Source organism: Protopterus annectens, chromosome 1.part0, assembly GCF_019279795.1.
Source record: "Protopterus annectens isolate FY-2018-M chromosome 1.part0, PAN1.0, whole genome shotgun sequence".
NCBI lineage: Eukaryota > Metazoa > Chordata > Ceratodontiformes > Protopteridae > Protopterus > Protopterus annectens.
The window spans coordinates 418973092-418999002 of record NC_056725.1 but is presented as its reverse complement, the minus strand read 5'-3'; the positions used below and the strand labels follow the sequence as shown (position 1 = coordinate 418999002).

General features: G+C 38.9%; 1 long non-coding RNA gene across 1 annotated transcript; it reads left to right on the top strand.

Moving 5' to 3' along the window:
* Positions 1-15542: 15542 nt before the first annotated feature.
* Positions 15543-25527, top strand: LOC122792714. Its single transcript, XR_006363425.1, has 5 exons — positions 15543-15624; positions 17974-18120; positions 20470-20616; positions 22947-23093; positions 25423-25527. It is a non-coding gene; the product is annotated as an uncharacterized LOC122792714 (long non-coding RNA).
* Positions 25528-25911: the final 384 nt, after the last annotated feature.

The window sequence follows — 25911 nt, the reverse complement described above, 5'->3', positions numbered from 1 at the left end:
TCCTTCTCACTACAGTAGACTGTCCATCATAGGTGGTGACAAATCCTGGATTAAAATTATTAACTGCTCCAGTCCTCGGTTTGTTATCGTTGCCTTTTTCAGGAGACGTTTTCCCCAAAATAGGGGCAAATCTATTCTTCCTTTCATCCCATACTTCTTTTGAAATTTTGTCAAACAACTCACCAGGGTAACCTCTATTTAAAAATAACTCTTTTAGTTTCAATACCTCTCTTGAAAAGGTTTCATCTTCTGAGGTCATCCTACACAGTCTAACTAATTACCCTTTCATTACCCCCTTCTTCTGATGTAATGGATGGGCACTGGTGTAATGCAATTAAGAGTTTGAGAAGGTTTCCTTTCTGTGAATCCTGGACACAAAATTTCCATTTTTCTTCCTTATATTAACATCTAAATAAGTTAACTCATGTTCGTTAAATTGGTAAGTAAAGTCAAAAAATTCTGTTGTACCTTTGAGGTATTCCACAAATTCATCAAACTTGTTTGAATTCCCCCTCCATAAAAAAAACAAAGGTCGTCTAAAAACTTTCCATATAATGTTCAATAACATTTAAAAGAGGACTTTAATAAATATTCATTCTCCCAATAAGTCATAACTATATTAGCATAAGTAGGGGCACAATGTGCTACACTCCTTTCTCTTGTTTAAAATATTCACCTTGAAAAAAGATGAAGTTGTTTTTTAGTACCATCTCCATTAGTACCAAAATGGTCCTAAATTCATTGTGGGCAATTTCCTTGTATCCTATCAATATCTCCTCAAACCACTCCAAGCCTACTTGGTGTGGTATACTAGTAAACAGGTCAACTACATCTAATGTCCCAAAAGCCAGTTCATCATCATATAAATTGGGTTTTAATTTTTTCAAAAAGTCCCAAGAATCCTTAAAGTTGTTAACATTGTTCAAGACTATCCCTTTCACCTTCACATCAACAAATTTTGCTAAAGGTGCTGTAATTGACCCATTTGCAGACACAATAGCACGTAAGGGAGGGTCATTAATGTCCTTGTGTACCTTGGGAATCCCAAATATAGAAGGAACCTTAGGTTTCTCAACATTTAGATAGTGGTAGGTTTTGATGTCAATAAGTCCTTCCATAAGTAAATTATTTAGAGCAACCTGTATTTTCCTGTATGCTATATTAATTTCATTCAAGGAGATTCTAGAATATTTGTTAGTATCGTTCAACAGTTCCATCATTTTGCCTTCATAGTTAATGTAATCCATAAGGACAACACCCCCACCTTTGTCAGGTTTCATCACCCTTAGGTTACCATTGTTACTAAGGTCTTGTAAGACCTGATTTTCTTTCATAGTCAAATTCGAGTACATGAATTTGTGTTTCAAACTACACCTTAGTTCTTTTTCTACCTTTAACTCAAAATTCCTCAACTGAGGATGTAAAGGTGGGTTAAAAGTACTAGTACGTACCAAACTATTTTGGTTAAAAGTAGTTCCCTTTCCATTAAAAAATATTTCCAAATTTTTCTTCCTTAAAAACATTTTTACATCCACTAGTAATTTAAACATGTTGGTTCCTGTCTAGGTATAGGGGGTTTGGGTTTATACCTAGACAGAGAACCAACATGTTTAAATTACTAGTGGATGTAAAAATGTTTTTAAGGAAGAAAAATTTGGAAATATTTTTTAATAGAAAGGGAACTACTTTTAACCAAAATAGTTTGGTACGTACTAGTACTTTTAACCCACCTTTACATCCTCAGTTGAGGAATTTTGAGTTAAAGGTAGAAAAAGAACTAAGGTGTAGTTTGAAACACAAATTCGTGTACTCGAATTTGACTATGAAAGAAAATCAGGTCTTACAAGACCTTAGTAACAATGGTAACCTAAGGGTGATGAAACCTGACAAAGATGGGGGTGTTGTCCTTATGGATTACATTAACTATGAAGGCAAAATGATGGAACTGTTGAACAATACTAACAAATATTCTAGAATCTCCTTGAATTAAATTAATATAGCATACAGGAAAATACAGGTTGCTCTAAATGATTTACTTATGGAAGGACTTATTGACATCAAAACCTACCACTATCTAAATGTTGAGAAACCTAAGGTTCCTTCTAAATTGGGGATTCCCAAGGTACACAAGGACATGAATGACCCTCCCTTATGTGCTATTGTGTCTGCAAATGGGTCAATTACAGCACCTTTAGCAAAATTTGTTGATGTGAAGGTGAAAGGGATAGTCTTGAACAATGTTAACAACTTTAAGGATTCTTGGGACTTTTTGAAAAAATTAAAACCCAATTTATATGATGAACTGGCTTTTGGGACATTAGATGTAGTTGACCTGTTTACTAGTATACCACACCAAGTAGGCTTGGAGTGGTTTGAGGAGATGTTGATAGGATACAAGGAAATTACCCACAATGAATTTAGGGCCATTTTGGTACTAATGGAGATGGTACTAAAAAACAACTTCATCTTTTTTCAAGGTGAATATTTTAAACAAGAGAAAGGAGGCCATGGGCACATTGTGCCCCTACTTATGCTAATATAGTTATGACTTATTGGGAGAATGAATATTTATTAAAGTCCCCTTTTAAATGTTATTGGACATTATATGGAAGGTTTTTAGATGACCTTTGTTTTTTATGGAGGAGGAATTCAAACAAGTTTGATGAATTTGTGGAATACCTCAAAGGTACAACAGAATTTTTTGACTTTACTTACCAATTTAACGAACATGAGTTAACTTATTTAGATGTTAATATAAGGAAGAAAAATGGAAATGTTGTGTCCAGGATTCAAAGAAAGGAAACCTTCTCAAACTCTTACTTGCATTACACCAGTGCCCACCCATTACATCAGAAGAAGGGGGTAATGAAAGGGCAATTAGACTGTGTAGGATGACCTCAGAAGATGAAACCTTTTCAAGAGAGGTATTGAAACTAAAATAGTTATTTTTAAATAGAGGTTACCCTGGTGAGTTGTTTGACAAAATTTCGAAAGAAGTATGGGATGAAAGGAAGAATAGATTTGCCCCTATTTTGGGGAAAACTTCTCCTGAAAAAGGCAACAATGACAAACCGAGGACTGGAGCAGTTAATAATTTTAATCCAGGATTTGTCACCACCTATGATGGACAGTCTACTGTAGTGAGAAGGATAATAGACAGGGAATGGGACAACTTTTCTAAGGTCTCGGATTTGAAACACATATTTGATGAACCTTTAATATATACCTACCGTAAGGGGAGTACCATAAAGAACGTGTTGGAAAGGGGCTTTAACAGGCTTAAAGAAGGAAAGTCAACCAGGGTGAAGAAAGGATTGTACAAATGTGGGAGGTGTAACTACTGTGCTTACCTTAAAACAGGTGATTTCTTTTACTTGGAAGCTAGGAAAAAGAAATTACAGTTAAATACCTACGTTAACTGTGATTCCAAGGGGATTATTTATTTAGTTACCTGTAATGAATGTGAATCTTTTTACGTAGGTAAATCTGAGAGAAAACTAAAACAAAGAATCTATGAACACCTGTATGAAGTTAGAAACAAATATGACACCAATGCATTGTACAAACATAGTTTGACCTGTAAAACAAAAGGGTTTCAGTTTTTTGTACTTGAGGTGGTTCCCTTTTACCCGAGGGGAGGGATGTGGGAGACCCTAGTGGAGTATAGAGAATTATACTGGCAGCTAACCTTGGAAGCCAATAGACCTCCAGGTCTAAACGATATGATATCTTTAGCGCCAGTATTAAAACTTAGATCTGCCAAACTTTAAAAGCCCTTAACCCTGTGTGTGGTTTATTTTATTTTATTCAATTATTTAATTATTACATATACACACTTTTGACACAAGAGGGAGTCCTAAGTCTTTTTTATAGTTCAACAGTTTACATTTTTTGTTTTATATTTCTTGTTAAAAAATTATGGTTTTAATATGTGACTTGTATAATATTTAGGGGAAATGCAATGTTTTAATGTAACTATGTATTTTAGTAGCTTATTACATATTCTAATTTTAAAAAGAGCACTAATTTATCATTAATTGTTTTTGGTTTCTTATTGGAGGTTGTGGGGACATAATTGTATTTAAACAGGCTGTGTGTGATGTTTTAGCCATCTGATGAAGTTGATGACGAAAACAGATATTGTGTGTTATGCGTTTATGCACATTTTCATTAAACAGAGTTTTTACTACTGAGCGTGCTTCTAACTTGGTTTGTGGTGATACAACTGTGGTTACTGGTCTCCTTTTCACCATCGATCCGTTTTTTTTGGGTTACAAGTTTCTAAGTTTACAAGACCAATATTTAAAATATGTCCGTATTTTGGGTCCTTTGATCCCCCCATTATTTTAGGCCTTATTCAGATTTCTTGCACTAAAAAGTTGAGAGGTATGCTGTTAGCATGTATTAAAAGCTGTATTTTATATGAAACACTGTGCATTTTCAAGACATTTCAAATAAATGAATCTATGGAAATATACAATGGCAAGCTTTAAAACAAATCAATCTTTTAATTTCACATGGTGAGATGTGTTTTGGTTGTTTAAACTAATGACCCCTTTGAGCAGCACTAAATGTCCAAACTCACGGCCCAAACTTGTATAAGTTGCTATTGGAGTGAAAGTAAACAGGACAGTCACTTGAAAAGAAAAGGAATATAGACATCTCTCTGTATGTCTGTCTCTCTCTTTCTCTCTCTCTCTCTATATATATATATACACACACACACACACACACACACACACACACACACACACACACACACACACACAAGTAAGAAAACCCCACACAGTGCTTTGCTTACTACTTGGCACATTAGTGTTTATAGGTAAATTATCCCACGGAAGTGAACTGAATATTTTTCTTTTCAAAAGGGAACACTGGAGTTGGTACTGAATATGCAGGAATTCTGTATATAATTGGGGGGATGACAAATGAACTCTATATGTCCTAAACCTGTGAGACTACTGAATGCCCATAGCTCAGTTTTGTTTGCTTATCTTTTTCAAGATTTTCTGAATCCCCCAATTATTAGCTATTGCTATGTGCTGGGTTTAAGTCCCTTAGTATGTATTTGCAAACATTGTCCCTTTGAGCAAGTACTCAGCTGAGCAGAGCTAGTAAGTCTATTAAAAATAGGTAGGTGTGCCTAGTGGGCTTATCTGATTAACAAGTGAATTAATAAGAAATTTGTACACATGGTTATTCATTTGTTGTGGCCTGAGGCCCTTTCTCGAGGATCTGCCATTTTCCCCTTAGTATGTGTAATTTTCTGTAGATGCTCCTGTTTATCTGGTCCTTTGGTACCTTCTGTCCTTCTAGATATTATATTTATTTATTTATTTATTTCATTTTACAAAATTAACAGTTATTAATAATGTATAAACTATACAATGTGCAACCAGTATAGAAATCAAAAGTGGTTAGACATATTAACAAAAATAGTACAGTTTGAGATGGCTTACCAGCATAAGTAATTGTAAAAAACAGAGATTCAGTTTGTCAAAATAAAAAAATACAGTTTTCAAAAATTGTTGTAAGACCAGCCAGTTGTTACACCAAGCAGTATTTGCAAGTAGTTATTTTAAGGTGTAAAGAGCTGGTTGAGGTGTGCGAACATTTTATTGCCTAGGATGTCAGTGGTTTCCTTGCTAATTGAAAGAGAGTGTTTGACCAAGATGGCTTTTGAGCAGATAATAACAGTAGCTGTGAGTATGAGTTAGTATAGGGTGGTGGAGAGGAAGTAGTATTGGGAGGTTTTGTTTGACAGTGGGTAGACTAGCCGGGAGTATGGCAGGAGCAGAGCCAGTGTTTTGCAAGATGTTCCTTAAGGAGGTGTTTGAACTCATGAATGTTAGGGTTTTTAACTGCAGGTTGCAGAAGAGAATTCCAGAGTTTGGCAATTTTATAAGAGTAGAGGGAGGTGCCTTGCCTGTTGTGGGGTTGGGTAATCTTTAACATTATTTTATTAGAGGATCTAAGTGATCTTGTATTTGTGTTGGTTTGGATTAGGTTAGTGAGTGTAAGGCAGTCATTTGGATGGTGGATTATTTTGTGGGTTAAGGACCGTTGGTTTAGTGTTATAAGGTTTGGGAGTTCTAATCAGTTGAGCTGGGTGAGTACTGAGCAGTGGTGGGTTCTGTAGGGGTGGCCTGTAGCAAATTTGGCAATTTTGTTGTAGCAGGATTCTAGATTATTTAGGTCTGATTTACATATGTTGGTGAATACCTGGGATCCGCAGAGGAGGGTGGAAAGTAGTTGTGTGCGGGCAGTGGCTAGTCTGGCACTTTCTGCGAGGTAGGGTTTAACTCTATATAGGGTTCCTAGTTTGGAGGGTACTTTTTTGATGGTGAGGGAGATGTAGCTATCAAACCCTAGGTTTTCATCTATTGTGACACCATACTTAAAAGAGCAATCTAAATAACAGAGTAATGAGCACTAAAAGAGTCATTGCTGGCAGGCCTATCATTGATTCCCAGATCTTCTCTGACCTTCTGCACGACTAATTCATCTTATCAGACCATATTCATTTTATCAGACCAATGAATATGAATCAACCCTTTAAGCTGAACACCTACTACCTAGTGTTTCAAAATTCTAAGAGTAATAAGAATAATGAATAGCTTGGTAAAAAAAAAACAATAATAGCAAATGAGTTTCATGTGTACCAGATACAATTTCAAGTCAACCTTGAGAAGCATCATGTAAATACATTGCATATGGTAAAATTATTCAATAATATCTTTTATGCCAGTACCAAACATATCTAGTATTTAATAATCCTGTTTACTGCAGAACTGAAAACTGTATTCTGAACTACAGACAATCACCTGGGGTTGGGAGATGACGCAACGGTTAAGTTGTTTATTTCACAAACAAAAAGTAAAGGGTTTGATTCTCTCCTTTGGCCACTGTTGCCTAGTATTTATCCGTGAACCTACCTAATAAACAAAATGAATAAATAAAAAGCACACTCATATGACATACTTAAGAAAAAAGTCATCAAAAAGCTATGTAAATACAATGCTTCAAAAGATTAGCCTATATGTTTTCTGGGCTATTTTGTGGCTAATTAGCTATGACAGACATAGTCACACATAAATCACCTGAAAATAGAATAGTATTGAAATACTTGATACGTTATTATTTAAAATGTATGTAGTTCAATATTAAATCACATAAATCAAATTGCATTAAATATGTGGCTTCTGTATGCCCAAACCCCTCCACCCACACACACGCACTCTTAACTGCTTATCTTATGTTTTCTTTTCTTTGTAATGTCTAGAAAAAGCAGAAAACGGCCCGAGAAAAACTCTGTCATACTTTATGAATAGAACATTTTTCCTGTTTAGCTATAAGTCAGTATTTGTTTCCTCAGACCCACAGACTTCCTTTTAATATCACAAGTTGCAAAGCCTCTCAAGCTGAGGTTAACAAATCAAATGATTAAGTAAAAAAACTGAACAGAGTTTTTTATAATGCTGAAATTATTGCTGCACATAAAGTCTGCTATCCTCTGAACAAACAGATCTGTATATTTATTATAGTTTAAAAAATGGAGGGATTATTTTTAAAGAAATCTGCATATCTCCCAGTTTCACAATGTGTGGTTATAATGGGTGTGATTGCTTTGTTTACACATCACGCTGGTAAGTTATATTTTGTATTTCTACTGAAAACTTTACTGAAGATATTTATAACTACTTTTGTTGCACTTTATACTAATTAGTAAGAGTAGACAGAAAAGCAATATTTTAATATTTGTGCCAGAAATGCCTCCCAAAGAAATAGTACTTTGATTTTTATGCATTCTGTAAAAGAGTGAAAACTGATGAAAGTTTTATTGTAATTATATGTAATTACAGATGTTACACACAGCATCCCTGCTTGTACAGTAAAATAGCCAGTACAGCCTATGCTAATAATATAGATATATCACCTTATTAGCATTTTTTTCTTTACCATTTTGTAGTTTGTTTTGTTGAAAAGTGGATTGTTGTAGCCATCATTCTTCTGCAGCTGCTTAAAAGAAATATATATCTGCAGAGTAAGATGATAAACAGAGAAACAAAAGGCAATACATCAAAGTTACTAAGCTGAAAGTAAATGTGTCTGAAACAAGAGGCGAGAAAAGTGGATTGTGTACACAGCTGGAGGCTGAAGAAAGTGAGGGACATAAAGAAGCAGTATACATAAAAAGTGGCAGATTTTTACTGAGGAAAGATTAATGCTAATATTTAAAGACCAGAACTGAAAAATACCAGTCAGCATTCTGCTTGTATTGACAAAATTGCATGGATTGCTTTGGAGGTCCATTACGATGGCATAAAATATAAGAAAGGTACATGCATAGAATCACTGAATTTGTTGGAAGACAAGCCCCAATCCCCACCTAGTCTACCTATCATCGTAGTCAGTGGAAAAGATGCAGTTTGTAACTGCTACTACCTTACTTTTTCATGCATGATATGATAATTATTTTTTGTTTATTTCATATCTTTTTCAGTTAGTTCCACATCCTCATCAAAAGGGGAGTATTCTGTAGAAACTCCTCTTTCTGTGAAGTTTATTTCTTTCCATCATGTCTGAACTGCCCCTCCACCCCCACCCCAGTCTTTGTCCTCATATTGTGCATAAGCGATGCAGGGTCCTAGAAAATTAAGTTGTTCTCATCTTGAAAACATACCTCTCAACCTCTTATCATAAGAAATCTGGACAAAGCCAAAAATAATGGGGATGCAATGACCCAAAAATATGTACAGATTTTAAATGGTGCACTTATAAACTTAGAAAGTTGCTAGAATAATAGGTTTTGCATCAGTATGCATGTTCTAAAGGATGAAAAAAAATGAACAAACACAGGAATCTTGTCTAGTTCCAACCTCACCCCTGCAAGTGTTGAGGAAAAAAAAAAAATAACAGAAAAACTAGTAGACTTAAAACTTGGTTGATGAGCTCAGTCACAATAATTTGCAAAAATCATGAAACCCAGGTAGTGTTCCAAAGCAACAAGCTTTTATTCGTCGCAGACAAGTGAACCTTGGTAACAAAAAATCAGAAATACTTTATAATGTTAAACAAATCAGCTTTTATATACTTAGAAGTAGGTGTGAAAAATATATGTATTGTTTAATTTTAAACCAGCCTATTCCAGGCAAACAATATAAACTGGGTTGTAAAGGTGCATTTAAGAACAGCATGTACCCACTCCCACACACTACTACTGATTAAATCAAACTAAATCCTAGTTAAGGAAAACACTACCTATTTACAACCCACATTCCAAAACCAGGTATTATGAAAAAGCATAATATATGGTGCTGTGGTTAAGGTTGTCACTTCAAAGCAAGAGGTTCTCCGGTTTGATTCTTGGCTGACGTGCCTTCTATGCAGAGTCTGCATGTCCTCTCTGCTTTTGCGTGGGTTTTCTCCCACATTCCAAAGACGTGTCTGGAGGGTTTCTCCCTGGGCCCCCACTGCAAATAAAGTCTATCCTAGTCGGACTTTCCCTGTCAACAAATGTTAAATAAATAAAAAGACTGATTTTTAACTAAAATTGCTTTCGGCTAACTAATGCAATAAAGTTTTCATCAGGTCCGTGAGAAGAACTAAAATCATATACATATATACATATGTAGATATGTAAAAAGAGCTAACTAGATAGATGCAAGAAGAAACACATATAGCTATCTAACCATAAACATTATGTAATTAGAACACTATAAATATAAATATGGGTCTATATCATATGAGCGAATCGCACAAATTACGAACGCTCATAATATCGAACGTACCGGATCTCGAACTTCCTATTGTGGGGGGCTGCACCCTCCACACACCCCGCTAAATATATATTCCAACTCTGAGATCGCACTACAGTGAGGAAAGGGCAAATACCCATTCTTCACTGTACCGCAGTCTCAGTAAAAGCACTTCAAGGTCCGGTATGTTCGATATTATGAGCGTTCGCAATTTGTGCCATTCGCTCATATGATATAGACCCTATAAATAAATATATATATATATATATATATATATATATATATATATATATGTGTGCAATAATATCTAGTAAACATCTATCCATATGTATTAGTGTGCATCAAAACTGAGTTATTTATAGCTCAGAAAAAATGTTAGTGCTTTGCAGTTGAAAGAAAAAAAATATGCGGTCATGACAGTTTTCATGTTTACAGGCCCTAAAAAATGTTTATACAATGAAAACCAGCAGAAAAAACTGCACAAAAATACAGAAAACAGTGGATGAAGTAAACTAGTAATGTATACAAATGTGTAGGTGTGTGCATGATGTGCACCAGTATGCTAAATGGGGGAATTATTCCAATACTTTATGATAATAGTGGCTTGAAAAAAATGTGTTTTGAATTTACCGTGAACTCTGAAACTCCAATATCTGTCATTATTTAGTAACGTTAATCTTCAGTTATATAGGCAAAACTAACCGCACACTCAGGGAAAGGGTGCTGGAACACTGTAATGTTGTTAGGAACATGAAAGTTAATGGTGCACTAGTCCAACACATTTCAGAAAGAAGTCATGATCATTCTTTTAATTTTTTAGTTTTTGATTTAAGGACAGTGTTAAGGAAAGTGACATATGCAATAGAACTGAATGTACTGAATGTAGTGAACTGTGATGGATTGCTGATTTTAGAGCAAATTTTAGTCCAGGTCTCAATAAGCATGTTTCTCTAAAACCTGAATTGAAAAGGAGAGGTTTAACTCACTAATTTCATTGGTTTTAAGTATGTCATGTGTTTTGTTTCACGTTTTTTCTTGGATGAGTATGTGTTGAATTGTTTTAGTTCAACTTTTTGTTGATGGTCTGAAGAAGAGGGACATCCTTGAAAGTGCTTACTGTTTTTATCATTTTTGTATTTTTTAGTCACTAAGAAATTAAAGTCTTTTGGCCAGTATGGACATCTGCTTTGTTTCTTATATGCTTGGACTTTGTCCTGGTTCCTCCATCCACCTTCTTTATTTACATTATATTCCAGAAAACCACAAATGTTATGAGGAACAAACTAAAAACGTGGCAAAAATCAGAACAGTCTGCAAAAGTCTGGACAGTTGAGAGGTATGCAAATCTGTGCCTTGTTAATGCTTGCACTCTAGATTGTTAATATTTAGCTTTTGCTAAACAGGGGATCAGACTGGTCTGAATAACCATTCCAGACATGACTGAACCATGAGATAATGTGGCACCATGATACTTTCAGAGAATTAAACATTTCAGCTATGAGAAGGGCTTATCTTCTTTTAATGGCCATATGCTAAATTTGATATTTACTGTGATTTCTGCATGGAGAAGTTCATTTTGTGCTACATTCAGAATGCAGTTCCCAGTTAAACTGGAACCTGCTGGGCTTTATTCAATATGATGTGGGCATATCCTAGGGATAAGACTGAAGCAAATTTCTCTAATACCAGCCCATTGTTAATAATCATAAACAGAACTGAGCTGCTAACAATGAGAAGCTTGACACTATGACTACAGTCACCCCTGTGACATTTTACAAATGACCAAAATTTATTGTTGTGATGCTGCCAGCCTGGCTATCTGGAATTTGGTAAATAATCCTATGTAATTTGTGAATATTGATATGAGTTATACAGAACTGTATGTTATGTACTGAGCTAAGATGTATCCACAGTGTACCCTGCTGGAACATAGAAGATTAACTTGCAAAACTTAAGAATAGTTGAGGTTAAGTTACTTTATAGCTGGGCCACAAACAAAATATATTATCTCTCAGTTTCAGTTCAGTAGCAGTCGCAATGTCTAGAGTTAGGAGTTTTTGTAATGTCTTAAAAGAGAAGTAATTACTAGATTTAAAATGTAAAAAGTGTTTTACTGTTTTATGACTTTTGAGACCTGCAAACATCTGAGAGATATGTATTTTTAACACAGAGATGTTAAATTCTGTTAAGTTTCTGTTTAGCATGGGAACTGAAGTCAGGTGACAAAGAGTGATGTCATCTACGTTAACCCATCATTAATGCCTGATATTAATTTAAGAACTCACTCAGAGAGAGACTGTGCATTTTATATTTTGTCTTTGACCTGGTGGCAGTGATACCTACCTTATAGTCTGGGCATAAGGGGGCATAACTAGTAAACCTGTGTCAGCCTTTCCCAGGTGTGTGTTTGTGTATACACCAAATCTCAAAGTGTGTGTCAGCTACTTGGGCAGGGACAAGAAGCACTGGTTGGACAGAGAGAGTGTTGGGAGGACTTGGCTTGAAACCCTAGCTAAGGACTCAACTCTATAGCTGTGTCAGTGGGGAGTCTTATTGGGGATTTGGAGAGAGAGGGAGAAACCATCCCCAGACTGACTGTGATCTCTGTGTACTCTTAAGGGAAATTACAATTTACTGTGTGTGTACTTGTCACTCTCCCATTGTGTACATCTCTCACTGTTCCCAGTGGTGAGGATTGAGGCTCCTTGATTACTGGGCCAGTGCAGGGGCATCACAATTGTTTCAAAACATAGCTTCTGGGCATAGTAATACAAAAATTTACAAGACAGTAGTGTACCCTCAGGATAACTGAACATTTTAAGTGTTAAGCATTCTTTACTGACTTCAGGCTGGGGTTAATGTACTGAGCTCAAGATCACAGATCTCAATATACTATGAGTGTGTGTGTGTGTGTGTGTGTGTGTGTGTGTGTGTGTGTGTGTGTGTGTGTGTGTGTGTGTGTGTGTGCGCACGCTACATGCTAGCACACACATACACATGAATGTATACAGATGCATTGCATATGCTCACTACCTAAAAACTTAAATCACACTCACATCACAGCTTAAGTAAGCACATTCTTGGAATTTGTGTGCTTGACACAAATTTTAAGTTTTTTTTTCTCATCCTGCAACACCCCATCAGACTTTATTACTTTCACTCTGAAGTTGTTGTATCTTGAAGAAAGTGTGATCTCTGGCAGGCAATGTAAGATTTGTCTCATTCTTTCCCTGACATGCATTAACCTTGGACCACCCAAAACTCAAGTTAGTATATAACGAACAAAAATTTGAGCAAATGCTAACCTGAGCCAGGATGTTTGAACACATGAGGACTGAACTGTAACAACTGAGCAAGTGAATGTGTGCCCATACTAGACCACACACACACACACACACACACACACACACACACACACACACACACACACACACACACACACACACACACACACACACAAAGACTCCCAGAAATAAAATGACTGTGATTAAGTGATCAAAGGAGTTGCAGGAATTGATTTTTTTTAATTAATTTCTTTGCACACAGATATAAATTGTATGCCAGATTAGTGCACAGTTATTCCTGAATGTGGAAATGTACTTTGGATAACTAGGTATATGTGTGAGTAATGCTACTGAAGTTATATTTTCCAGCCTGTCAAGTGTTTTAACAAGGTCTGAACAAGGTCTGAAAAACTTCTTGGCATCAGTCTATTAATTATATTCAAACAATATGTAATTCCTTTGCTGTAGATCACCGAGGCACTCTAACTCATGAATCAATAAAATAAGCTTCACTGGCAGTTTGGTGAATTATGTGCTGGATATGTAAATGCTATTGACAGGAGAGTCTAGCAATTCAGTTTAGACAAACGAGTCTCCTGCAGAGCCTTCTAAAATAATCACACATCATACTACCTTCTGACAGAGTACGTCTGCTCATTAACCTCTTTATTTCACAGTCTTCCCAGAAATCTCTTATTTCTATATAACAACTACCCTCTAATACTATAGCATGACAATCAGCCCTTCTGATAGTTTGTTGCATAATGCCACAGTAGTATGTGACACAGCTAATGTAAGTCACATTACCATTTCACAGACTCAGAAGAAGGACTGAGATGCTGATTGTATCGCACTTCCACTTCTGGATACAATTCCAAGCTACTTTCTGAGAGATGTTTTGTTCTACTGTACACCATTTACACATATTCATATGAAATTAGACATGTCCATATATAATTACACATATTCATATAGAAATGGGGATCATACCAAATGTGCAATGAGCACGTGATTGAACATTAGCATTTACTTTAAATCTGCTTTCACCCAGTCAGATTGCTGTTCCTGGAATTTGTCCTTTTCCCAAGGTACATTGATCACAGGCTTTATCATTTTAAGTTTTTGGTTAGGGGAGGTTCCATGCACTGCCTGGATATTAGTAGACATCACTTTCGGTTGAGAGTGGAACACTGACTGCATTAAAGGAAGGCTGGACCAGACTTTTTAACTTCTATTCCAACTGCATTGCATGTACGTAACTTATGTGTGCTCTCTCCTATACCATACACAATATACCTCAGCGTACTCTCTCCTTTTTTCTAACTCTCTCTTACATATGCACTACACCTCAGTATGCTCTCAACGTTTTCCCTACTTTCCCTAACATATGTAGCACACTGCAGTGTGTTCTGCCATTTTCCTTACTCTTTCACTACCATATACATTATACCTTAGTGTGCTCTCTCTCCTTATTCCATACTTCTTTACCATATGCACTATACCTCATTGTGGTCTCTCCTTTTTCCTTACGCGTGGATGCTGACGGAGCAGTGCTGGTCTAAGGCTTTTTCTCATATTTCTGAAAGACTGAAGTGACCTACTTGGAATCCTAAGACCTTCCTTATCCACCCTCCAATTCCTGCCTGGGGTAGTATTCAACTGTGTTACCTCCCCGGACAAAAGCCACAGTAATCTGCTCTCTGGTCTAAGGCTTTTTCTCATATTTCTGAAAGACTGAAGTGACCTACTTGGAATCCTAAGACCTTCCTTATCCACCCTCCAATTCCTGCCTGGGGTAGTATTCAACTGTGTTACCTCCCCGGACAAAAGCCACAGTAATCTGCTCTCTGGTCTAAGGCTTTTTCTCATATTTCTGAAAGACTGAAGTGACCTACTTGGAATCCTAAGACCTTCCTTATCCACCCTCCAATTCCTGCCTGGGGTAGTATTCAACTGTGTTACCTCCCCGGACAAAAGCCACAGTAATCTGCTCTCTGGTCTAAGGCTTTTTCTCATATTTCTGAAAGACTGAAGTGACCTACTTGGAATCCTAAGACCTTCCTTATCCACCCTCCAATTCCTGCCTGGGGTAGTATTCAACTGTGTTACCTCGCCGACAAAAGGCACAGTAATCTGCTCTCTGGTCTAAGGCTTTTCTCATATTTCTGAAAGACTGAAGTGACCTACTTGGAATCCTAAGACCTTCCTTATCCACCCTCCAATTCCTGCCTGGGGTAGTATTCAACTGTGTTACCTCCCGGACAAAAGCCACAGTAATCTGCTCTCTGGTCTAAGGCTTTTTCTCATATTTCTGAAAGACTGAAGTGACCTACTTGGAATCCTAAGACCTTCCTTATCCACCCTCCAATTCCTGCCTGGGGTAGTATTCAACTGTGTTACCTCCCCGGACAAAAGCCACAGTAATCTGCTCTCTGGTCTAAGGCTTTTTCTCATATTTCTGAAAGACTGAAGTGACCTACTTGGAATCCTAAGACCTTCCTTATCCACCCTCCAATTCCTGCCTGGGGTAGTATTCAACTGTGTTACCTCCCCGGACAAAAGCCACAGTAATCTGCTCTGTATGTCTCAGTGTTTCTTACTTTCTCCATAAGCATTATTGTTTTGATAATACATTACTTTATGTTGATGTATTACACCACTGCCTGACTCTGTCAGCAGCCATCAGCAGCCATAACCCCTCCATCTGCTCCCCTACCCCTTACTACAGCCCATCTCCGTGTCCCTGTAGCTCCTTCCTATCTTACATTAGCCTTATAACTGCTCCCTACTCCATTATCTGCCCTTCCCTTCCCCTAACTCCTGTATTCTCCTCCCAAGGTTACCCTAAACCTAAACAAATAGGGGTCTATCGTCTTCTTTCCCCTGTAGACAACCTAGTCTCTCTCCCTACCTCATTTCTTTATTGTTCTGCCTGCAGGTCTGCCCTTCACTATATATCCCCTTCTACTATTCCTGCAGAGTCCTGTCTATATTGCCTGCTCCACGGTCCTCTCCCTACTCCCCATTAACCCCTTCTCCCTGACTAATCCACCCTATCTTTTCCTCCCTGTACTGGTTTCACTTCTTTTTCTCTCCTCTCTTATACTACTCCCACAACCCCTGAATAATCTCAACCTTATTTACTGCTCTTCTGTCTCCTGCCCTGGTCCTCTACCTTACTGATTGTTTCTCTCCCTCTGGTCTCACCTTACTTGTGTGTCCTGGGCTATTCTATATATCGCTTTATCAATCTTTTTATTTATCTTTGTCCTTCTATTTCACTCTATTCTGTACCAGCTACTTTCACTCCTCCTCACTCGTACTCCCACATCTAACATCTTGCCTCCCCCCCTATTATCTTATCTATCGCTCTGTCTCATACTCTGCCCTCATTATAACTGGCTTATGCTTTCTTTTCTTAACTTGGCATATTTCACACTACGCTGGACCTTTCCCTTATCTCAACTCACTTTTCCCTATCTCTACCTGTGGCACGCCGCTTGCCTGTGTTACTCTCTTTTCCTTAGCACCTCCCACTGTCGCTTAGTTTTCTCTTTCCACTTGGTTTCTCCCTGAACAGATTATCCTCCCCCTAGCTCTCCACTTCCGGCCAGGAACTTGTAAATAGGGGTAATTCCCTTGAGGCGCCATCTTTTTTTCCCCCTCTGCGCGTGGATGCTGACGGAGCAGTGGTGTGTATCGTAAGATCCAGATAATATGTTTTTGCTGTCTCTCTAATGTCCTGTTACTGAGTTTCGTCGTTGTAGTAGTCTAGTGTTTAGATTAGCATTCTGTTATGTACTAGGAAGTTACTTTTTGTCTGGTGTTTATTAGAAAGTTACTCTTTGTTTGGTGTTTATTGCTGCAATACTCTTTAATGTTTCTCCTTGCTGCCTAATTCGCCGTAACCTACCTGTTGATGCGACTAGGCTAGGCAATTGTTGCTCATGCTTGCTTAGGTTTGTGAAGTAGTCTTTACTCCCGGTCTTAGTGCTGATACTATTAAAGCTCCATCCTTGTCTCTGTGGTGACCGATAGAGTGTTAAGAGCCCCCTTTTGCTGTATATCCCTTAGTAAAATGTCTGCTAGTAGTTTATGCGTACTGTGGAGTCTTATTGCATGATAGAACCCTCAGTGTTGTATATCCCTCAGTTAGCTTGCCTGCTGATAGTTAGTGCGAATGATATCAAGCCTCTTTGCTGTACCTGCTACCCAACTAAGTCGCCTTACTTAATCATTAGTGCCCTGCTATTCGCAGTGGTTTAAAGGTTTAGTTTTTAACTTTTGTATTGCCGTACATCTGGCTCTCCAATAAAGGATAGCTTTACTTGCCGATCTAGCGCTGAGCTATTATTAGCGGAATATTGGCTTTTTATAGCAATTCTGTCCCTCTATCACCATGTATGTTTAGTTACCATATTTTGTTTTAACCTTGCCCAAAGCGCCAGCTATTTTTCGCTATAACTCCCAGGATTAGCGTTTATTCCACCTGCAGCTACATGTGTCCTTTACTTAAGGATAGTGGGCTCTCTCTGAGTGTTGGATTTCCCGCTGAAACTTTCATCTCCATCTTGGATCCTGCATGCTAGGCCCCTGAACTTGTTTTGGGGAAGGTCATTATATTGTAATATGCACTTGTTCTCTGTAATAGCTACCATTTATGTTATAAGCCCGTGAATTGTGTTTCCTCACTGTATGGCAGCTTGTAACTTTTATTGCCTAACACTATACTGTAATTACGCTGATGGGCTTGCTGAAATGTTTGACTGTTTTCTGGCTTGTTTGAGCCTATGTTATTTTGTCTCACCTACAACCTGCTTAGAGTGTTAATGTGTACAGTGTTTTAAGAGCATTTTCACCTGCCTAATCTACAGTCATTGTTTTTATATACTGCTCATTTATTTTTCATATATTTTTTTTCCTACCAGCTGGTCTAAGGCTTTTTCTCATATTTCTGAAAGACTGAAGTGACCTACTTGGAATCCTAAGACCTTCCTTATCCACCCTCCAATTCCTGCCTGGGGTAGTATTCAACTGTGTTACCTCCCCGGACAAAAGCCACAGTAATCTGCTCTGTATGTCTCAGTGTTTCTTACTTTCTCCATAAGCATTATTGTTTTGATAATACATTACTTTATGTTGATGTATTACACCACTGCCTGACTCTGTCAGCAGCCATCAGCAGCCATAACCCCTCCATCTGCTCCCTACCCCTTACTACAGCCCATCTCCGTGTCCCTGTAGCTCCTTCCCTATCTTACATTAGCCTTATAACTGCTCCCTACTCCATTATCTGCCCTTCCCCTTTCCCTAACTCCTGTATTCTCCTCCCAAGGTTACCCTAAACCTAAACAAATAGGGGTCTATCGTCTTCTTTCCCCTGTAGACAACCTAGTCTCTCTCCCTACCTCATTTCTTTATTGTTCTGCCTGCAGGTCTGCCCTTCACTATATATCCCCTTCTACTATTCCTGCAGAGTCCTGTCTATATTGCCTGCTCCACGGTCCTCTCCCTACTCCCCATTAACCCCTTCTCCCTGACTAATCCACCCTATCCTTTCCTCCCTGTACTGGTTTCACTTCTTTTTCTCTCCTCTCTTATACTACTCCCACAACCCCTGAATAATCTCAACCTTATTTACTGCTCTTCTGTCTCCTGCCCTGGTCCTCTACCTTACTGATTGTTTCTCTCCCTCTGGTCTCACCTTACTTGTGTGTCCTGGGCTATTCTATATATCGCTTTATCAATCTTTTTATTTATCTTTGTCCTTCTATTTCACTCTATTCTGTACCAGCTACTTTCACTCCTCCTCACTCGTACTTCCACATCTAACATCTTGCCTCCCCCCCTATTATCTTATCTATCGCTCTGTCTCATACTCTGCCCTCATTATAACTGGCTTATGCTTTCTTTTCTTAACTTGGCATATTTCACACCACGCTGGACCTTTCCCTTATCTCAACTCACTTTTCCCTATCTCTACCTGTGGCACGCCGCTTGCCTGTGTTACTCTCTTTTCCTTAGCACCTCCCACTGTCGCTTAGTTTTCTCTTTCCACTTGGTTTCTCCCTGAACAGATTATCCTCCCCCTAGCTCTCCACTTCCGGCCAGGAACTTGTAAATAGGGGTAATTCCCTTGAGGCGCCATCTTTTTTTCCCCCTCTGCGCGTGGATGCTGACGGAGCAGTGGTGTGTATCGTAAGATCCAGATAATATGTTTTTGCTGTCTCTCTAATGTCCTGTTACTGAGTTTCGTCGCTATAGTAGTCTAGTGTTTAGATTAGCATTCTGTTATGTACTAGGAAGTTACTATTTGTCTGGTGTTTATTAGAAAGTTACTCTTTGTTTGGTGTTTATTGCTGCAATACTCTTTAATGTCTCTCCTGCTGCCTAATTCGCCGTAACCTACCTGTTGATGCGACTAGGCTAGGCAATTGTTGCTGATGCTTGCTTAGGTTTGTGAAGTATTCTTTACTCCCGGTCTTAGTGCTGATACTATTATAGCTCCATCCTTGTCTCTGTGGTGACCGATAGAGTGTTAAGAGCCCCCTTTTGCTGTATATCCCTTAGTAAAATGTCTGCTGTAGTTAATGCGTACTGTGAAGTCTTATTGCATGATAGAACCCTCAGTGTTGTATATCCCTCAGTTAGCTTGCCTGCTGATAGTTAGTGCGAATGATATCAAGCCTCTTTGCTGTACCTGCTACCCAACTAAGTCGCCTTGCTTAATCATTAGTGCCCTGCTATTCGCAGTGGTTTAAAGGTTTAGTTTTTAACTTTTGTATTGCCGTACATCCGGCACTCCAATAAAGGATAGCTTTACTTGCCGATCTAGCGCTGAGCTATTATTAGGGGAATTTTGGCTTTTTATAGCAATTCTGTCCCTCTATCACCATGTATGTTTAGTTACCATATTTTGTTTTAACCTTGCCCAAAGCGCCAGCTATTTTGCTATAACTCCCAGGATTAGCGTTTATTCCACCTGCAGCTACATGTGTCCTTTACTTAAGGATAGTGGGCTCTCTCTGAGTGTTGGATTTCCGCTGAAACTTTCATCTCCATCTTGGATCCTGCATGCTAGGCCCCTGAACTTGTTTTGGGGAAGGTCATTACATTATATTGTAATATGCACTTGTTCTCTGTAATAGCTACTATTTATGTTATAAGCCCGTGAATTGTGTTTCCTCACTGTATGGCAGCTTGTAACTTTTATTGCCTAACACTATACTGTAATTACGCTGATGGGTTTGCTGAAATGTTTGACTGTTTTCTGGCTTGATTGAGCCTATGTTATTTTGTCTCACCTACAACCTGCTTAGAGTGTTAATGTGTACAGTGTTTTAAGAGCATTTTCACCTGCCTAATCTACAGTCATTGTTTTATATACTGCTCATTTATTTTTCATATATTTTTTTTCCTACCAGCTGGTCTAAGGCTTTTTCTCATATTTCTGAAAGACTGAAGTGACCTACTTGGAATCCTAAGACCTTCCTTATCCACCCTCCAATTCCTGCCTGGGGTAGTATTCAACTGTGTTACCTCCCCGGACAAAAGCCACAGTAATCTGCTCTGTATGTCTCAGTGTTTCTTACTTTCTCCATAAGTATTATTGTTTTGATAATACATTACTTTATGTTGATGTATTACACCACTGCCTGACTCTGTCAGCAGCCATCAGCAGCCATAAGGGCTCCATCTGCTCCCCTACCCCTTACTACAGCCCATCTCCGTGTCCCTGTAGCTCCTTCCCTATCTTACATTAGCCTTATAACTGCTCCCTACTCCATTATCTGCCCTTCCCCTTTCCCTAACTCCTGTATTCTCCTCCCAAGGTTACCCTAAACCTAAACAAATAGGGGTCTATCGTCTTCTTTCCCCTGTAGACAACCTAGTCTCTCTCCCTACCTCATTTCTTTATTGTTCTACCTGCAGGTCTGCCCTTCACTATATATCCCCTTCTACTATTCCTGCAGAGTCCTGTCTATATTGCCTGCTCCACGGTCCTCTCCCTACTCCCCATTAACCCCTTCTCCTGACTAATCCACCCTATCCTTTCCTCCCTGTACTGGTTTCACTTCTTTTTCTCTCCTCTCTTATACTACTCCCACAACCCCTGCATAATCTCAACCTTATTTACTGCTCTTCTGTCTCCTGCCCTGGTCCTCTACCTTACTGATTGTTTCTCTCCCTCTGGTCTCACCTTACTTGTGTGTCCTGGGCTATTCTATATATCGCTTTATCAATCTTTTTATTTATCTTTGTCCTTCTATTTCACTCTATTCTGTACCAGCTACTTTCACTCCTCCTCACTCGTACTTCCACATCTAACATCTTGCCTCCCCCCCTATTATCTTATCTATCGCTCTGTCTCATACTCTGCCCTCATTATAACTGGCTTATGCTTTCTTTTCTTAACTTGGCATATTTCACACCACGCTGGACCTTTCCCTTATCTCAACTCACTTTTCCCTATCTCTACCTGTGGCACCGCTTGCCTGTGTTACTCTCTTTCCTTGGCACCTCCCACTGTCGCTTTGTTTTCTCTTTCCACTTGGTTTCTCCTGAACAGATTATCCTCCCCTAGCTCTCCACTTCCGCCAGGAACTTGTAAATAGGGGTAATTCCCTTGAGGCGCCATCTTTTTCCCCTCTGCGTGGATGCTGACGGAGCAGTGGTGTGTATCGAAGATCCAGATAATATGTTTTTGCTGTCTCTAATGTCCTGTTACTGAGTTTCGCCGTTATAGTAGTCTAGTGTTTAGATTACGATTCTGTTATGTACTAGGAAGTTACTTTTTGTCTGGTGTTTATTAGAAAGTTACTCTTTGTTTGGTGTTTATTGCTGCAATACTCTTTAATGTTTCTCCTGCTGCCTAATTCACGTAACCTACCTGTTGATGCGACTAGGCTAGGCAATTGTTGCTGATGCTTGCTTAGGTTTCTGAAGTATTCTTTACTCCCGGTCTTAGTGCTGATACTATTATAGCTCCATCCTTGTCTCTGTGGTGACCGATACAGTGTTAAGAGCCCCTTTTGCTGTATATCCCTTAGTAAAATGTCTGCTGGTAGTTAATGCGTACTGTGAAGTCTTATTGCATGATAGAACCCTCAGTGTTGTATATCCCTCAGTTAGCTTGCCTGCTGATAGTTAGTGCGAATGATATCAAGCCTCTTTGCTGTACCTGCTACCCAACTAAGTCGCCTTGCTTAATCATTAGTGCCCTGCTATTCGCAGTGGTTTAAAGGTTTAGTTTTTAACTTTTGTATTGCCGTACATCTGGCTCTCCAATAAAGGATAGCTTTACTTGCCGATCTAGCGCTGAGCTATTATTAGCGGAATATTGGCTTTTATAGCAATTCTGTCCCTCTATCACCATGTATGTTTAGTTACCAAATTTTGTTTTAACCTTGCCCAAAGCGCCAGCTATTTTTGCTATAACTCCCAGGATTAGCGTTTATTACACCTGCAGCTACATGTGTCCTTTACTTAAGGATAGTGGGCTCTCTCTGAGTGTTGGATTTCCGCTGAAACTTTCATCTCCATCTTGGATCCTGCATGCTAGGCCCCTGAACTTGTTTTGGGGAAGGTCATTATATTGTAATATGCACTTGTTCTCTGTAATAGCTACTATTTATGTTATAAGCCCGTGAATTGTGTTTCCTCACTGTATGGCAGCTTGTAACTTTTATTGCCTAACACTATACTGTAATTACGCTGATGGGTTTGCTGAAATGTTTGACTGTTTTCTGGCTTGATTGAGCCTATGTTATTTTGTCTCACCTACAACCTGCTTAGAGTGTTAATGTGTACAGTGTTTTAAGAGCATTTTCACCTGCCTAATCTACAGTCATTGTTTTTATATACTGCTCATTTATTTTTCATATATTTTTTTTCCTACCAGCTGGTCTAAGGCTTTTTCTCATATTTCTGAAAGACTGAAGTGACCTACTTGGAATCCTAAGACCTTCCTTATCCACCCTCCAATTCCTGCCTGGGGTAGTATTCAACTGTGTTACCTCCCCGGACAAAAGCCACAGTAATCTGCTCTGTATGTCTCAGTGTTTCTTACTTTCTCCATAAGTATTATTGTTTTGATAATACATTACTTTATGTTGATGTATTACACCACTGCCTGACTCTGTCAGCAGCCATCAGCAGCCATAACACCTACATCTGCTCCCTACCCCTTACTACAGCCCATCTCCGTGTCCCTGTAGCTCCTTCCCTATCTTACATTAGCCTTATAACTGCTCCCTACTCCATTATCTGCCCTTCCCCTTTCCCTAACTCCTGTATTCTCCTCCCAAGGTTACCCTAAACCTAAACAAATAGGGGTCTATCGTCTTCTTTCCCCTGTAGACAACCTAGTCTCTCTCCCTACCTCATTTCTTTATTGTTCTACCTGCAGGTCTGCCCTTCACTATATATCCCCTTCTACTATTCCTGCAAAGTCCTGTCTATATTGCCTGCTCCACGGTCCTCTCCCTACTCCCCATTAACCCCTTCTCCCTGACTAATCCACCCTATCCTTTCCTCCCTGTACTGGTTTCACTTCTTTTTCTCTCCTCTCTTATACTACTCCCACAACCCCTGCATAATCTCAACCTTATTTACTGCTCTTCTGTCTCCTGCCCTGGTCCTCTACCTTACTGATTGTTTCTCTCCCTCTGGTCTCACCTTACTTGTGTGTCCTGGGCTATTCTATATATCGCTTTATCAATCTTTTTATTTATCTTTGTCCTTCTATTTCACTCTATTTTGTACCAGCTACTTTCACTCCTCCTCACTCGTACTTCCACATCTAACATCTTGCCTCCCCCCCTATTATCTTATCTATCGCTCTGTCTCATACTCTGCCCTCATTATAACTGGCTTATGCTTTCTTTTCTTAACTTGGCATATTTCACACTACGCTGGACCTTTCCCTTATCTCAACTCACTTTTCCCTATCTCTACCTGTGGCACGCGCTTGCCTGTGTTACTCTCTTTTCCTTAGCACCTCCCACTGTCGCTTAGTTTTCTCTTTCCACTTGGTTTCTCCCTGAACAGATTATCCTCCCCTAGCTCTCCACTTCCGCCAGGAACTTGTAAATAGGGGTAATTCCCTTGAGGCGCCATCTTTTTTCCCCCTCTGCGCGTGGATGCTGACGGAGCAGTGGTGTGTATCGTAAGATCCAGATAATATGTTTTGCTGTCTCTAATGTCCTGTTACTGAGTTTCGTCGATAGTAGTCTAGTGTTTAGATTAGCATTCTGTTATGTACTAGGAAGTTACTATTTGTCTGGTGTTTATTAGAAAGTTACTCTTTGTTTGGTGTTTATTGCTGCAATACTCTTTAATGTCTCTCCTGCTGCCTAATTACTGTAACCTACCTGTTGATGCGACTAGGCTAGGCAATTGTTGCTCATGCTTGCTTAGGTTTGTGAAGTAGTCTTTACTCCCGGTCTTAGTGCTGATACTATTAAAGCTCCATCCTTGTCTCTGTGGTGACCGATAGAGTGTTAAGAGCCCCCTTTTGCTGTATATCCCTTAGTAAAATGTCTGCTAGTAGTTTATGCGTACTGTGGAGTCTTATTGCATGATAGAACCCTCAGTGTTGTATATCCCTCAGTTAGCTTGCCTGCTGATAGTGCGAATGATATCAAGCCTCTTTGCTGTACCTGCTACCTAACTAAGTCGCCTTACTTAATCATTAGTGCCCTGCTATTCGCAGTGGTTTAAAGGTTTAGTTTTTAACTTTTGTATTGCCGTACATCTGGCTCTCCAATAAAGGATAGCTTTACTTGCCGATCTAGCGCTGAGCTATTATTAGCGGAATATTGGCTTTTTATAGCAATTCTGTCCCTCTATCACCATGTATGTTTAGTTACCATATTTTGTTTTAACCTTGCCCAAAGCGCCAGCTATTTTCGCTATAACTCCCAGGATTAGCGTTTATTCCACCTGCAGCTACATGTGTCCTTTACTTAAGGATAGTGGGCTCTCTCTGAGTGTTGGATTTCCGCTGAAACTTTCATCTCCATCTTGGATCCTGCATGCTAGGCCCCTGAACTTGTTTTGGGAAGGTCATTATATTGTAATATGCACTTGTTCTCTGTAATAGCTACTATTTATGTTATAAGCCCGTGAATTGTGTTTCCTCACTGTATGGCAGCTTGTAACTTTTATTGCCTAACACTATACTGTAATTACGCTGATGGGTTTGCTGAAATGTTTGACTGTTTTCTGGCTTGATTGAGCCTATGTTATTTTGTCTCACCTACAACCTGCTTAGAGTGTTAATGTGTACAGTGTTTTAAGAGCATTTTCACCTGCCTAATCTACAGTCATTGTTTTATATACTGCTCATTTATTTTCATATATTTTTTTCCTACCAGCTGGTCTAAGGCTTTTTCTCATATTTCTGAAAGACTGAAGTGACCTACTTGGAATCCTAAGACCTTCCTTATCCACCCTCCAATTCCTGCCTGGGGTAGTATTCAACTGTGTTACCTCCCGGACAAAAGCCACAGTAATCTGCTCTGTATGTCTCAGTGTTTCTTACTTTCTCCATAAGTATTATTGTTTTGATAATACATTACTTTATGTTGATGTATTACACCACTGCCTGACTCTGTCAGCAGCCATCAGCAGCCATAACCCCTCCATCTGCTCCCCTACCCCTTACTACAGCCCATCTCCGTGTCCCTGTAGCTCCTTCCCTATCTTACATTAGCCTTATAACTGCTCCCTACTCCATTATCTGCCCTTCCCTTTCCCTAACTCCTGTATTCTCCTCCCAAGGTTACCCTAAACCTAAACAAATAGGGGTCTATCGTCTTCTTTCCCCTGTAGACAACCTAGTCTCTCTCCCTACCTCATTTCTT